This window comes from Cygnus olor, chromosome 6, assembly GCF_009769625.2.
Source record: "Cygnus olor isolate bCygOlo1 chromosome 6, bCygOlo1.pri.v2, whole genome shotgun sequence".
NCBI classification, from domain to species: domain Eukaryota; kingdom Metazoa; phylum Chordata; class Aves; order Anseriformes; family Anatidae; genus Cygnus; species Cygnus olor.
The window spans coordinates 10,207,984-10,224,218 of NC_049174.1; the positions used below are offsets into that span (position 1 = coordinate 10,207,984).

The 16,235-nt window shown below is 44.5% G+C and overlaps 1 protein-coding gene across 5 annotated transcripts in view; it reads left to right on the top strand.

Annotated features, from left to right (window-relative positions):
* TRPM8 (transient receptor potential cation channel subfamily M member 8) overlaps positions 1–16,235 on the top strand; it is a 140,487-nt gene that overhangs the window by 46,014 nt on the left and 78,238 nt on the right. The window contains exon 1 of one of the 5 annotated variants that reach the window (XM_040560967.1): positions 182–574. The exons of the other annotated variants lie outside the window; for them this stretch is intronic. The gene's annotated coding sequence lies outside the window, so the exon portion shown is untranslated. Of the gene's footprint in view, positions 1–181; positions 575–16,235 lie in introns of those variants that run through there. 5 annotated transcript variants of the gene reach the window in all.

Consider the following 16,235-nt stretch of genomic DNA (forward strand, 5'->3'; position numbering starts at 1 on the left):
GCAATAGTCGTGGTGGGAGCAATGACTGTTAAGCTCTCATTATCTCCCAATACTTCCCTACTAGAGACAGACTGACCACAGTGGCCATTTTTGCTACTGGAAAGATCCTTCAGTTGTAGGAATTTGGGTTAAGGCAGCTGTGATGACTCAGGCTTTGCCCCCAGATGCATTACATTTATCATGGAGGCTGTAAATGAGGCTGAAAGCTTGCAGGCTGCTGCACGAGGGGTGTGTGGGGGGTGTAAGAAGAGAGGAGTGGGTTGGGGGGGAGCTTGTTCACAGGGATGGGAGCCCCTGGACCTGAAACACAGACCTGACTTTCAAGCATCCTGCTCTACATCCTGTTTCATTGAAGCCTGTGATATGTTTTAGCCAGGAATGTGCTCCTGGGAGAGGCATCACACCTCCTGCAGCATTTGAATCGGAGGAACTCAGCCACAGGACCAGGAGCTGTGATGCCATCCTCCTGTGACCATGCAGCCTTGCCACCTCACTGCTTGTGTGCTGAGAGTGTGGCACTACCCAAAAGCTCCCTCCTTGCAGAGGGTGAAAACAAGTCTCAGCTATTTAACCGGTGTGCAAAGGCAGAGAGTTGGGTGTAGATACTACAGTGGACTTTCCATCTCTGGCCCTAGGTTGAATGGCTGCCAAGGGTTTGTAGCTTTGCAATGTGGATAATTTGGATGTGAAGGTGAGAGGGGCTTCAGCCTCGTTTGTGTGCCTTCTGCTTGCTTTCTGCAATGAAAGTGGATCAACATTGGCCTTGCAGTTCTTGCTTTGGAAGATGCTCCCCTGGCAAACAAAACCCCTTTGTCTTTGGCTTAAGTTAATCATTGATTTAATTTGTGGTTATTGCTTTCCTTGTTGTAAGATTGTTTTCTCAGTGAAATGTCAGGTGTGTCTCTAACCTATGTTTTCACCTGTAATTTCAAAGCTTTTAGGTGTGTGTTTTATGGAAGAGGCAAAATCTTGCTGTGCTTGAAGTATCCTGAAAAGTTCTGAGCGAGACGCATGCAAGCTGTGCAAGTGCAGCTTCAGCTTCTGAACAGCAGGGAGTATTTCACAGCGAGGGAAAAGGCACTTGCAAGAGGTGAAATATACCTTTAAAAACTGCTTAAGAAAACAAGTAATTTCCTCATACTGAGTCTAGGCCACTCTGTTTGATTTCTGAGTTATTGCTGCCTGTCTTGTCATTACCCTTGTGTGTAAATAGCTTGTACAACCTTTTTTACAATAGCTTGTGATATAAACAGATAGAAACCCAAGTGAATGGCAGTGCAGTCATCTAACATGTTCTCATAACACGTCATCTCTTTTCTTTGAGGGGTTACAAGACTTCTTTTTTCAGAGGCAAAGAGCAATGAGCTCTTAACTTCAGTAATGTTTAGAGATTAGAGAACATTTCACTCATGCATAGTAGAAAAACATTTACGTAATAAATTGGCTTATTTTAGGGTTTATGTAGATATTGAAATGAAATCGTTCACCTAATCAAGCAATGCAGTGTTTTAATATAACTGCCAAGGAGCAACGATGGACTGTGTTCATGTTCATTATTGCATTGAATAAATCTTCAAAGCTCCTTGCAGAAACGGGGACAGAACAGAAGGCAAGATGACTTTCCTATTTCTAGCTTCAGCAAAGTATCAAGGCTTTAAGACTGGCTACTTCTTGCAGTGTGAGAAAAAGGCTATCTTTCTATCCTTTCCCAACAAAATAACAATGTCATGACGCTAAGGGTACAGTTCTATCTGCAGAATATTCGAGCTCAACTAGTACAACTTTGAGGCCTCTGTATAAAGGTTTAACTTGGTCCTTGCTGAATAATACATCCTAGTGAAGGACATTCATTTAACACAGCCTATTTTCTGTAATGTAATCCTACACACTCTTCTTCTTGCCAGGGCTCCCTACAGAAGCTTTGTGTGAAGGTAAGCCTCTGGCTGGTATTGCTCCGAGATGACTAATCACACACATACCTGTAGCACCTGGGATCTCACAAGCCTTAGACAAGCAGAGGGTAGATTTGAAAAGGAAAAAAAAAACAACAACCCTGGGGGTGTTAGTATCTCTGTTTTTCCCATCAAAATTAAATCTGTGAACGTAAAAAAAAAAGACAGAAAACTGCAGTTTGTCTCCACTAGCTCTTAGCTTTGCTAACTCAACCCTGTGGATAATCCTGTGCTCTTGGGAGGTGATGCTGAAAAGTCTTATGAAGAGGCTGAGTACCGGCAGCTCCTGCTAATGTTAAACATACGCTGGGTAATGAACATGGTCGTGCTTCAGGGAGATGTAGCAGCAAGGGTGAGTAATGCTTTTGTAGTGTAAAGCAGAGCTCTTGTCTGTCTTTGCTAATAACAGTCATCTACATGCGTGGTACTGAGCAGAGGTGTTGTGCTGATCCTGTGAATTAAAGGCAGAAGGCCCGTGGGATACACCTTCCTCGTGTCTAAGCCTAGCATTGCAAACTACACAGCCTTCTCCATTTTATCTGCATGTTACCCAAACAAAACCACTGCAGGATACAAGATCAAGGGAGGACCATCCACCTTTTTTATGCAGGGAACAGGAACTTTGCTTGCCTGCCTGACAAGGCTCTCCATTCCTGATCTGTTCTCTCATCAACTTAGCCCATGGTCTCTGCAGCACTGTTGTAAACTGGCATCCCTCAAGGCTTTAATTTCTACTTAGCAATGTGTGTTGACATTGTTGTGCAGTGACAAATGTTGTACTTCCTTGTGAAATTAGTGGCTTCTGATGAAACCTTTCAAGTCCTCCATTGACAGCTGAATTCACGATTTTCAGCTTGCCTGTTAGCTCTCCCTTTGTTAACTACCAGGTGGCCCTGGAAAACGCAGACAAAAAGCATGATAAAACATTTAATGACCTGCAATGTTTGTGACAGTACCAGAGAACAATGTTACTACAGCACTGCCTCCATGACTAACACATTTGTGCCAAGATTATGGACTGTAAATCCAATAATATATTGATCTGATTAGCATAGTGCCAAACCAGCTGGGAGGCTGATGTTGAAGTCTGCAGGGAGATTAAGCGTAAATCCCACTCAGGTGGAGGACTGAAGCTTAAATCACACCACGTTAGCCCTTAGGAGGGCATATGTGTGCTGCTGAACATTTCAGTGCTTTCTGCCTCTCTCTCTCTTCTGCAGTCCTGTGTGCAAGTGAGCAGATAGCAACACAGCTGGGGGGAGCACCTTGTGCTCGCCTTGGAGCGAGCAGGGTAAGATGAGGTCTTGCGGGCTGAGGACTGCAGCTTGAATTCCTCCTTCTAATATGTGTCCTAGCAAGTGCTTTTGTGTATTTACAGCTTCTGATCACATTTCAGACAAAGAACTGTAAAGGCAGAGTCCACTATCTCAAAACTGCAGTTGAAAGCAGTGTTATATGTAGCTGTTTTTTTACTGCTAGCAACTTCAGCAGTTGAAATTGGACCCCAGAGCTTCAAAGCAGCTGCTTGCTTAAGGAAGTGCTGCTGAATAAAAGCTCCCTGCTCTGCTACCCTCCCCCTGCTTTTTCTACACTACCAGCTGTGTCAGCCCAGCAGCAAGGAAGAGAATTTGGCCTTGAAGTGAATCTAAAGAGGAGAGAGTGAGAAGAGAGGTGGAGTTAGCAATAGCAGCCTGCAGCATGGGAAGATGAGAAAGCAGAAGCAAAGAGAGAGATGCTTGAATCTCTGTGTGGGTGAGCTCTGAGGACCAAGGTCTGAATAGAGGGGAGGACCAAGGAGTTTAAAGACTGAATACAGTGAAAAGGCAGGGATTACATTCCTTTTTCTTTCTGGAATATCAATCGAAGGAAAAGGGTAAGGGGGACAAGGAGGAAGTGAGTGCAGTCAATGCCAAATTCCAGGTAAAATATGAACCTTTAACAAAACGGGACTGTGAAATGGGAAGAAACCCTACAATCTTTTCAGTGTAATGCAGGAAGCAAAGAACAATATCAGGCACATGAGGCACGATACTCCTATTTTGTGATATTTCTAATTTGTTTGTGTAACTGTGCTCTTAAGCTGTCACTGGCATTACTTTACTTAACCCTTAGTGCAGTATTAGCGCATTGTCAAGTATTATGGTCTTGCACAGCATGAAAGTAACAGGCAAATGCAACCATTTCTTCTTTCTTACCTGTTTTTTCTTAAACAAATTTAGCAGAAACCTGGAGACAAGTAGGTGGCATTTACTTCTGATAGCACTACAGGCTTCCATAGAGAAGTGTGGCTTTTAGCCAAGTCTAACAGATTCAGGTTCAACTCCGCAGATTATAGGCAGCTCAAGGTAAATAAATCGGAACCAGCTCTTAAATACATGGAGTAAAAATAGTCCCATCCACTTTGAACTGCTGCAAGTGACTTGACTGCAGTTTTTTGTCTGGAAGTCTCAGAGGGAGTTGAAAGTTTGTACAAAAGTAAACAAAACTGGGGGGCAATCTTGTTTATACCTTTTAGGGTAATGCCATAGCCAGTCTGCAATCCCATTTTGTCTGAAGTGCTGCTCTGTGTAATTGGTCCCCTGCAGTTGCTAACAGCTTGTGCTTACCTTTCAGTACTCCCCCCCTGGGAACTGGGGGAAGGCAGAGCACACAAGTGGCTTGCTCAGCTTCTCCATGGTGGTGATGTAGGTACTTCATGTGGGGTCCAGTGCCCCAGCCAGCGTCTCACCACAAAGATGTTGGTTTTTATCTGAGACCTGCAAGGCAAGTAGCAGGGTTGGGTTGAGTGGTTGTCTTCAGCGGGTGGTCGTGTTCTTGAGACCACTTTCTTGTTCTTGGGGCCACTTTCTTGCCATGCTGCTGAGCAGACAAGAGCACAGCCCCTCCAGTTCAGCTGTATCCAGCAGTCGTTACCAAACCCACAATGTTTTGGTAGTCCTGGGTAACCACAGTGCTCGGCTTACCCTTCCTTTCGTTTGGCAATGGTAACAGACCAGTGACTCACTGGGAGAAAATACAAAACTTTCTTTAAGGAAATTTTTCAGAATTCAGCGTGCCTCTGAAAGATTTTGTTCTGTCAGGTGAGTACAGTTAAGGTGTTAATGGGAAGAGGCTAAACCTGCCTGTTCCTGTTCTGCTGATGTTTACTGAGGAGTGGAGAAAGAGGAAGTTAGTGTTGTGAAGTCAAAAACAATAGGCTTTAAAAAATAGGCAGTGCTCATGAAGCCACTGAGTTTCTTGTCCTTTTGGAAGGAGGGCACGAGCTTTTCAGCCGTTACTAGCAGGCCATGAGTAGGCTGGGGAGCTTTGTTTTTCCCTTTTTAACAACAAGTTGTATTTTCAGAAAAAACTTGCTGTTTCTCATGATTTATCTGTTTGGGCGGGTAGTAGACACAATAAGCCAACACATATTACTCTCTTCCTTGACTTTGGAGCCCGGGTAGTGTAGGTCTCTAGGAGTACAGTAACTAAGCTGTAAGAGCTGCTTTCAACATACTGAAATTGTAGGCTTAATTTCAGTGTGGCTGGCTTAAAAGCAGCACAGTTTTCTTTCTGCTTTGTCTTGTGGCAGAATGCCATGCCCTCCCAGATTCCTGCTGTGGTTGTGGTGGCTCTTAGAATTACAGAATAAATCTACTTTTTTCCTTCCTAGTTCTCCTTGAGTGAGCCATGAAAGCCCTGCTCTCTGAAAGGCATGTTAGAAGCCTTCAAATGCACCATAAGAGTATCAGAATGTGACGTGGGAGAATAATCTGCATAATCAGATTTTGGGTTTTATCTGGGCTTTTTGTTCGGAAAAGGCTGTGTTCTTTGCTGAAATCTGCACTGTGACCTTTCACCCCTTTTCCTACTTAGCATGCACCAGTCTCTATGGCCTAAATGGCATGCAAAATGTTGTGAAACACAGATGAGAATTCAAAATGAGTCTTCAAGTTGCAAGGACCTGAAATAAATGTGAAAAACTGATTTTTAAGACAATAGAATGGCCTTCCTAGGACAGAGGTTCCAAGTGGGAAATGGAATAACTCAGCTTGACTGATGAGGATTCAGGAGTCACTGAATCAAGTGTGTCTGGATCAGATATTTTTGATATCTCTCGTGGCATTGGATTTCTGTGATACCGTAAAAAGCAAATAGGGATAGGCTGCTGTTGTGGTTTAACCTGGCAGGCAGCTCAGCACCACGCAGTGGCTCGCTCCCCCACAGTGGGATGGCGGAGAGAACTGGGAAAGTAAAGTGAGAAAGCTCGTGGGTTGAGATAAGGACAGTTTATTAGGTAAAGCAAAAGCTGCACACACAAGCAAAGCAAAACAAGGAATTCGTTCACTCCTTCCCAACAGCAGGAAGATTTCAGCCACTTCCAGGAAAGCAGGGCTCATCACACTTAGTGGTTTCTTGGGAAGACAAACAGCATCACTCTGAACTTCCCCCCCAATTCTGTGGCTGCGGGGTGTCCCTGTGGCAGCCTGGGCCAGTTGTCCTGGCTGTGTCCCCTCCCAGCCCCCTGTGCACCCCCAGCCCCTCGCTGTGGGGGCAGCACAAGGAGCAGAGCAGGCCCTGGCTCTGTGCAAGCGCTGCTCTGCAGCAACTGAACCAGCCGGGTGCTGTCAGCACGGTTTCCATCACAAATCCAAAACACAGCACCATACCACATACAATGAAGAAAATTAACTCCATCCCAACCAAACCAGGACGGCTGGGTGAAAGTAGGTGATAATGGATGTTAGCAGGCTTGGCTGATTTTAAAAATATATATATATATACAAAATTTAATATTTTAATATTTATATTTTATATAAAATCTTTTTCCAGCCTTTGAGATATTTTTTTTGAAATAAATCTGCAGTGTGAATGGGCACAAAATTTAAGATGCAATAATCATGTTTTGTGTCATCTGTGATATATTAGGTAATATAGTGACAGGAACAACCAGCACCTGGTAGCTTAGTGCCTCAGACAGCCAGAGAAATGGTAGCTCCAGGTTCATACTTCTGTGCTTTGCCGTAGCTTTTCTTAGGGAGGATTCTATAAGCTGTATCTCTTCAGAGGGAGTAAGGAATGACTATACGATGCTTTCTGTAGTTGAACACATTTTTGAAGTAGAGCTTTTTCCTGGAACACATGAAAATAGCAGCCAACTTTACCCGGCCATGGCAGCTCAGTTTTTGGGTTTACCCATTGCTGCAGCTTCTCCAAAGAGGTCGAAACACTTCCGTAACAGACGTGACCTGAGAAATCAAGTTCATTGCTGTATTTCTCCACCACCAGCTTGGTGCTTGGAGCCTGAGTCATTTAAATGAGTTGCCATAAATGGAGTCCTTAAATTCTTCAGCACATCAGGTGCCGGTGTGGGAGAGCTCAGCTGTGGTTCCCAGGCCAGTTTTGTGTCCTCAGGTGAGTCCTCCACAGCTTGAGCTGTGTGTGTAAACCTGGCTTTGGCAGCCAGGAGCACTGTGTACCCTCTGCTACGTCCTCTCCTCTTTTAGCAGCTGGTGGCTTAGATGTGGTAGTTGCAGGTACTCTTGTCTGTGGTTTGCATTTCATTTGACAAAGCTCTTCAAGATGTATAGAAGTGTAACCAGCTGCAGCTCACCTTTGCAAGCTTTTGCTTCAGTTGCAAAAACTGCAAGTCCTGCTTTTGACTGAAGTCTGTGTTAGTTTAAAACAAAAATTAGGCAGCTGCCCAAAAGTTTGCCGAGGAGCAAACCTACTTCTTGGCATTAAAGCTCTTTAACCAAATAGATTGGGAGGTAAGTCCATGACAAATTGGGCTTCCACTGGCACAAACGCTGCGCAGTAAGATTTACAGAGACATCAAAATTCTGGTTGAGTTCAGTTTCCCTTGAACTAGGCTGTTGTTTTAGAAATGACCTACTTGAAAATACACCAAATAATGTAATTACCATCAGGAAACAACTCACCTTCTGCTGCTTAATTCTATTTTTGATGTATGCTTAGTCCATTTCAAAGGAACTGTGTCGGATGGCATAGTGGGTTTCCCCTTCCCAGTTGTATGGTAATTGCCATGTAATTACACTGTTATATTTATAATGTGCGTGCCTTATTGTGAGGAAGTGATTTATGGAACGTAAGTGTATTACATTAAATTAAAAAGTGCTGTATATGTTCTTCACACAAATTGCTAATCCCCTTAATGATGGTAGTCTTTCACAGCCATCCAATGTTTTAATTCTCATGTGTTTAAGGTCTGTAATAATCATCATCTTGTTAATTTTCTGGAAATTACGCTGGCTGCTGAGGTATCTAATGATTGTCGTCATGCTTGCAAAATAACATTTTGCTAGTGCCTAAACAAGTCAAGCGTGCTAATAAACAGGTTGAAGAACTTCTGGTAGAGGTATTCTGGTACTGGTGTATGCTTCGAGGTGCTTGGTGTGTCTTCATTAAAAGAAGGACTTGTCAGTAATCCCACTGCAGCGATGGTAGAGGTTGAATTAAATATGTTAGCGCTCCACTTGTGCACGCAGGAGCAGCAGCTCTCCATGTAATCTGTTCCTTCTGTTAGGCTTACATGGTAGCATCACCAGGGCACTTCAAAAAATTAAATCTAACCTAAAAGGATGAAGCAACTCTGGAGATTGCCTTTGTGTGGATTACTTTCATAAATAGGCAGTGACCCCAGAGGGGCAACAGAAAAGCTCTTGAATCCTTTACTGTAATGAATACATGTGGCATCAGAAACTTTAAACGTAGCATTTGTGTTGCTAGTTTTGGGTCAGGATTTAAAGGAGTTTTTTGTTTCTTTTTTCATTTTTTCCTCTTTCTATGATGTTTACTTGTAACCTGTTATGTGACTTCCCTGGTCTTAACATACATTGCACGTCTGCCCTATTTTACTGTGTTTCTGGTGACTGGATTACCTTTTTTTTTCAACATCTCTTTGTCAGTATGTCACTGTCTTTTTGGTGTGGATGTGGAGCCAGATGGGATCCTTACTTATTTGATCTTATGCGGTTATGTATTCTCATCTCCTGTTTGCTCACATGTTACTACAGCTCCGTGCTGAAGGCCTGTGTCTCTTTGCACCTGGGAGAAGAAATAAGCAGTCTGGCAGTGCAGGACCAACAAGGCCCTTCAGAGGGTTTTCAGAGGACAGGATGAGTTTTATTCAGTGCAACACGGAAGGAAAGGTATTGCAGAAAACAGGAAACACAGAACCCCTAGTTCATAATAGGGTTTGCATTTCTGTTAAGGTGCTTTACAGTGCAGTGGTCCAGCAAGTCTAAGAGATGACTAAAACCTGCTGTCTGTGTCTAAATGCTAATCATCGAAACAGGACTGCTGGCTCTTGCTGTCCTGTCCTCTCTGAGTCCCAGAGATCCGTTGCTGATGAAATAAGTCACAAGAAGAGGCACCACCTTGGCAAGACCCTTTGCAGCAAATACTATGTGATGACTGGTTATAAGTTGCCTGGGAAAGGCTTCATGAGCAGCACGCTTCCTGCAATTAAGATCTGTACTGCCTTACTTTCATCCTTCAGGATTTCTGTGTCATATCTTGAGCAAATGAAAGTTGTACGGGGGAAAAATAAAGCTTCAGTTTTGTATTTGTGCTAATGCAAAACTGTTACTCCTGCCATATATTCCTGAATTTAGCTAAACTGAAGTGACTGGACAAAACAACTTCACTTGTTTCTGTTTTGCACAGAGCCAAACCTGATGAAACTAAGTGTGATTGAACCATGTAGGCAAATGACTTTTTATCCTGAATTTAAATGTTTGTATGCGGGCTTTGGTTCACTGCCACACAGACAGAGAGAAACTGGCTGTGAGGAGGACAAAGAGCTCATCACAAACACGTATAATTGCTTTGACGTGCTGCACAGCAAGGGTAATGGCTTTGGTGAAACTTGGTCAGGCAGCTGCACAACTAACTTTTCTGCAAGCATGGAGCTAGTATCATTCGTTATAAGCCTTCATGCAGTTGTCCTGCTGTTTTTATAGTTTTTTTAGTCACAGCTCAGGCACCAGGCAGATAATGACATGCAAGTCAGATGCTCATTGTCCTGGTGGCTGCACACAGCTGTGTGCTTGTTTGGAGCAGGGCAGTCTATAGAAAGGATCCTTGGCAGTATGGTTGCTCTTTTCCTGCCTCTCACACTCTTAAGGCCAGCTATGTTTTGGTTTGCATCTCCCCTGTACTGGGATTTCATCTTCCATTGGCAATGAGACATCAAAGTTTGATTGATTAATGTTAGTCGTTTGGTTTAGTCCTTTTTTTTTTTTTTTTTTTTTTTCTTCTTGAGATGTGTTTCTTTGTCTCTGGGATTCTGCCCCAGGACACACATGCACAGCTTGTCATTGGCACAGAGCAGCCCCACACCCTGCTAAGCCAGCATCTCTTGTACAGGTTTCATGGTGGAGATGAACCAAGCCCCGTAGGATGCTGAGCTGCCAGTGCAGCCAAGTGGCACAGCTGGGGGAGTAGCTGCTTTTGTGTGGTTAGCCAGACCATTCCCCTGTGCGATGTGCTCACCTTTGAGACAAGAGCAGGTAGTCTCTGGCAGATGTAGGAGCAATCCCCACATCACCGATCAGCCAGCGTGTCAGCTACCTGTTGTGGCTGCTGTACTCAATATGCATGCAGTGTCGCTGCTCCTCTCCTAAGCAGAGTCCAGAATAAAACCCCAGAGCAGCAATTGCTTCTGGTACATGTTTTATTTTTAGGGTAATCCTTAAAAGTACGTCAGTCCTTAAAATCCTTTAACAATCCTTCTTCCCTGGGGAGAACAGCTTTCTGTCAAGCTGTTCATCATGTAAAAATATTTGCCTTTTCCATTTCTGGCTAGAAAGCTGTCTTCACCTGTGGTGTGTTAACCATGGCTGCCTGCCAGGAGCCACCAACTGCTCTCACAATCCCTCTCCTCAGCAGACCAGGGGGAGAAAATAAGATAGAAAAGCTTGTGGGTCAAGGTAAGGACAGGGAGACCACTCACCACCTGCCATCACGCTCTGGTGTGGGATCCTCCGTGGGCTGCAGCATGGATATCTGCTCTGCTCTATCTCTGTGGGCTGCATGGATCCATGCCTAGAGCACCTTCTCCTCCTCCTTCAGTGACCTTGTGTCTGCAGAGTTCTTTCTCTCGCACTTTTCTCCCTCATGGGAGCTGCTGCACAGTGTTTTTTACTCTTTTAAAAATGTTATCATGGAGGTGACAGCAGGTTTGCTAGTGGGCTCAGCTTTCACCAGCAGTGGTTCTGGTTTGGAGCCGGCTGGGTCTGGTATGGGGGTAGCCCCTGGTCTCTGCTCAAGAAGCCACTCCTGCAGCCCCCTGCTACCAAAACCTTGCCATGTAAACCCAGTACATCACCTGAGCTTGTATTAACAGCAGCATCTGGGCAGGGATGTTGTTCATGTCCTTGGTCAGAAGCTATGGGAAACAGTTTTTTCTTTTTTTTCTTTAGTAATAAAAGCCAGGAAACCTGAGGCTCTACCCTAAGACATGAATTAAACCACTTATCCAATCCAATATTTTACTCATCTCTTACCTCTGATGCTAAGCCAGTTGCCTGAAGAGGGTGAAGTCCTGCTAAGAAGGCTCATTTACATAACCAGGGTCTGTGCTGGCCACAGTTAATTATGACTTGTTACCATAAGTGACTTTAAAACAATGTCTTTGAGGTGAAGAGCACTTTGAGCTCCCACAGGCACAAACTTCTTGTAGCTGTAGTTTTATGTGCTTCTATCTGAAAAGTGATTCTGTTCTACAGGCATCTCTATTTTTGTAGAGGGGATGTTTTGCCAGTGCTGGGATGGAGAGTCATGGCTTGCCTAATAACTGTTTTCTGCGCTGTGATTATGTCAGTTTGTGTAGGAGTGGTGGAAAATAACAGCTATTTAACATGAGATGATCCATTCAGCTGCAGAGTCAAGAAGTCTTAGTGGTGGGCTCGAGTTGATGAAAAAGGGGATTTTCAGAGAGAGATGAAACTGGTAGGAAGATGGGGGGGTAGATAGCATTTTCCAAATAATCATTTGTCTGTTCCCTTTAGAAACCGAAGACTTGGCTTAAATAGCATCCCTCCCACAACATACTTGATGTAGTAAATACTATGCTATGAAATCCAATGCCTTCAGACATGATTGCTAATGCTGTTGTGATTGCAGGGACTTGACTGTTCTGGTCAGCTGTCTTTAAATGAGACTCCAGCCTATGCTGCTCCTCGCTAGCAGCCTTAATCTTCTGTTTACAGTATGATCTCAATCATCTGCCATAGAAACAAAAATAGAGTTGAGAGGAGCAGGAAAGAAACAGCTGTTGGCTTTACACTTGCCCTTTTGTGCTCGTTTTGATCCTTGTATCCTGCTGTTCATGATTCAAACCCGCCCCTGCCCACCCTCCAAACAAGTACCAAGCTTTGTGAAACTCACTCATACAGGTTGTTTCCATAAATTTCCCACCTGGTTTGCAAATATTTGTTAATGTTGGAGTGAACCTGTGAAGCTGGAGTCCTGGCTCTACTCCTCTTGCAGAAATGCAAGTTGCAATTTCTGTTTTTTGTGGTTTATACCATTAAGTATGCAACTGTAGAACTTAAGACCTCAGAGCACCTTTCTGAACTTGTGAAATTATTCTTAGTTGCAGTTTTCCATGAGCTAAGCAACACAGTTTTATCTCCACAGTAGCAAAGTTGCCTGCCTGGCTTGGTTGCTTTCTTAGTGTCTGCAAGTTCCTGCAATAGCCTTTTAAAAAGTAGCTGGTGGTCCAATATGATCTGTGTTGGCATAACTTAAATATCTAACCCTTGGAAACTAAGTGTGGTAGCCTTGGAGTGAAATGATCAGGGAGGGTAAGGCTCCATGGAGAGTCTGGCAGCAAAACCAGAACATGAGTGGCCTGGTTCTCGTGGATGTCCCAGACCTGCATTATCTGCAGTGTTGACTGCGGAGACCAAGACTTCTACAAGTCCTCCCTGGTTGTTGAGCAGGCAGAGGTTTCACTGGGGTGTGGAGCATCTCTTCCATGTCCATGCTTACACATAGATCGTCTGTCTCTTTGTGAGACTCTTTTTTTCCTGACGTGCTCTGCAATGCTCGCTCGCAGGTTTGTCTGTCCACATCTCTGCAGCAAGGAGGTGAAACTTCAAAGCCTAACTTAACCTGAAGGTGGATTTACTGCTGCAGTTGCTTCAGATTTTTTTTTTTGCCTTTCCTGGTGCTTTGTGCTACAGAAGGTTTTGCTCTGTGGTTGTTTTTCCAGGAAATGCAGCCAGGATTGATTTGGCTCAGAGCTCCTTTTGCAGCTAAAGATCATCCTTCCATCAGCTCATCCTGTGGGAGATTCAGCCAGAGAGAACAACCTGGCCTTGCTTCTACTGTAATTGCCACTTTTTTTTTTTTTTTAAGTATATAAACGAATACATGAAAAACAATTTTTTGACCATCTGAAGAAACCCCTCCAGGTTTTCGGATAGGTATGTCTCCATCAGCTCTAAAGTCTTCTCCTTTCATGTCCCAAATATTAAAATACGGTACACCAAATAGGTCGTGTGCAGCTGAATCAAATTTTGATAAGGCTTTAGTGTGTTTTGAAGTTGCATACCTTTGAAATAGGAAGCTAGGCTTCTTATTGATCCCCCTCTTGCTCTCCCTCCAGGCATTTGAAATTGGTCTGACACCAAACTGAGTCTGCAAGTGTTACTCAGAAATCACTGAAATTCTAAAGGAGACTGTGGGTGCCTATTTTGCTCCCAAATATTTTCTGTTTTATGAGTTCAGAACAGAAGCTGCTGATTGAACTAGGTCTTGCCATGTTCGCAAGGATTTGCTCTCTGGAGGTGAGTTGGTTTTGAAGCAGCATCTGACACTAAAATGTGGTAGTTCTGTTGTTTGTTTCTCCTTGTCTTGGAAAGTAATTAATGTAAATCTACTCAGGAAGCATTCTTAATCTAACTCAACTGAGTAGGGTTTTCTGCAGGCTTGCAGAGATCAAAAAATCTTAACTATAACTCTTTGTTGCTGACATCTACAGAAATGCCTGCAGAAAACCAGTGATCTGAAGCAGTTTGAGGTTAATACAGCTCAATTTGTCTTCTGGAAATATTTTTTTCTTTACCCGAGAAGACAGAAGACGAGCTCAGAATAGATCCTTTAATGAAAAAGCATTATCTTTATGCTGTATATCTAGACAAGTGATGTATAAAACAAACAAAAAAAATCTACAGTACCTGTGAGCTGGTGCCTAGGGTTTGTCAGCGAAGGAGCTGCACCTTGCTCAGCTTGTACAGCATGCAGTTCCTTACCTCTGGGCTGGACCTGGTCCTGGACCAGTGGTTTGATGCAGGGCCAGCAGCAGTAGGCTCTGCACTGGGCTTTATTCCTTTTTTAAAAATAGCCAGCATAATGTAGGTTACCTGACAGTGTGAGTGGCTCAAACAAGCTGTTTGGTACAAATGGATAGGAGAATTTTATTTAATACATGCAAGTTGCAAATATCAATCAAAACTCTGTCTCAGAATCATATTGATATAAGTGGATTTTGAATCAGTATCATCAGATAATGATATAGGAAAAGCTGAGTTCTTACAGTTCGGCAGCACAAATAGCACTAACCTCGGAGCTTTCCCTGCTGGGATGTAGTTACTTGATTGTTGTGCTTATTCTTTTAAACTCATATGGGCTGTTCACTTAAACTCATGGCCAAACGTCTGTGAGCTTTTTCGGTCACTTGAGACTCCCTGGTCTCTGGGAATTTTGTTTTTCTCATAACAGAAGGCCTAGCTGGTTGAACAGCTAAAATGAGAACCTGCAGTGGGAGTGCCATGTGTTCAAGGAGGGAGCTGGCTATGTGCTGGCTATCTCACCTCTGTGCCCGGAGCAGATCCGCCTGGAAACTCTGCTAAGGCATGTGGAAAATGTGGAGGTGATTGGTGACAGCCAGCATGGCTTCACTAAGGGCAGATCATGCCTGAAAGTGTGGTGGCCTTCTACGACAGGGTTACAGCATTGGTGGATGGGGGAAGAGCAACTGACGTCTACCTGGACTTGTGCAAAGCATTTCACCTTGTTCCTATAAATTGGAGAGACATGGATCTGACGGGTGGGCCACCCAGCGGGTAAGGAATTGGCTGGATGGTTGCACTCTTGCGTTGTGGTCAATGGCTCGATGTCCAGGAGGAGACCAGTGATGAGTGGTGTCCCCGAGGGGTCTGTACTGGGACCGCTATTATTTAACATCTCTGTCGGTGACATGGGCAGTGGGATTGAGCGCGCCCTCTGCAAGAGGGCAGACAACACCAAGCTGAGTGGTGCGGTCGACATGCCAGAGGGAAGGGATGCCATCCAGAGGAGAGGCCTGAGAGGTGGGCCCGTGTGAACCTCATGGAGTTCACCAAGGCCAAGTGCAAGGTCCTGCACCTGGGCCGGGGCAATCCCAAACATGAATCCAGGCTGGGCGACGAGTGGATCGAGAGCAGCCCTGTGGAGAAGGACTTGGGGGTGTTGGTTAATGAAAAGCTTGACATGAACCAGCAATGTGCACTTGTAGCCCAGAAAGCCAGCTGTACCCTGGGCTGCACCAACAGCAATGTGGCCAGCAGGGTGAGGGAGGGGATTGTCCCCCTCTGCTCTGCTTTCATGAGACCACACCAGGAGCCCTGTGCTCAGCTGTGGGGCTGCCAAGCACAAGAAGGACAGGGACATATTAGAATGAGTCTCTAGGAGGCCATGAGGATGATCCAGATGATGGCTGGAGCACCCCTCCTACAAAGACAAGGAGGGTGGTGAGGCCCTGGCACTGGTTGCCCAGAGGAGCTGTGGGTGCCCCATCTCTGGCAGTGCCCAAGGCCAGGCTGGATGGGGCTTTGAGCAACCTGCTGTAGTGGAAGGTGTCCCTGCCCATGGCAGGGGTGTTAGAATTAGACAAGCTTTAAGGTCTTTTCCAACCCAAACTATTCTATGATGAGATCAGCACATATATACTGAGATGAGAATATCTAGAGTTTGAGGTCAAGATGCTTATTATAATGCAGAAAAAAAGCAAACTGGGAGCAGGGGCTCAAGCCCCAGGGTTGCAGAGGTGAAGGCACTGACTAACCCTGTCTCCCTAGCTTGCATCTTCCTGCACAAAGTTGCTTAGAGACTTAAATGTGCATCTGATATTCGACTAGATGTCATTTTTAACAATGTCTGGACCAGGTCAGATGAAGGTACTTCTGTGGCTGCAGGGTGTCTGAAATTCCTTACTGGGTCAACTTTTTCTCCCTGTGCTGAACCTACGGACTGATTTCTCCTAAGGGTCAAATGGCTTAGAAGGATTTTGAC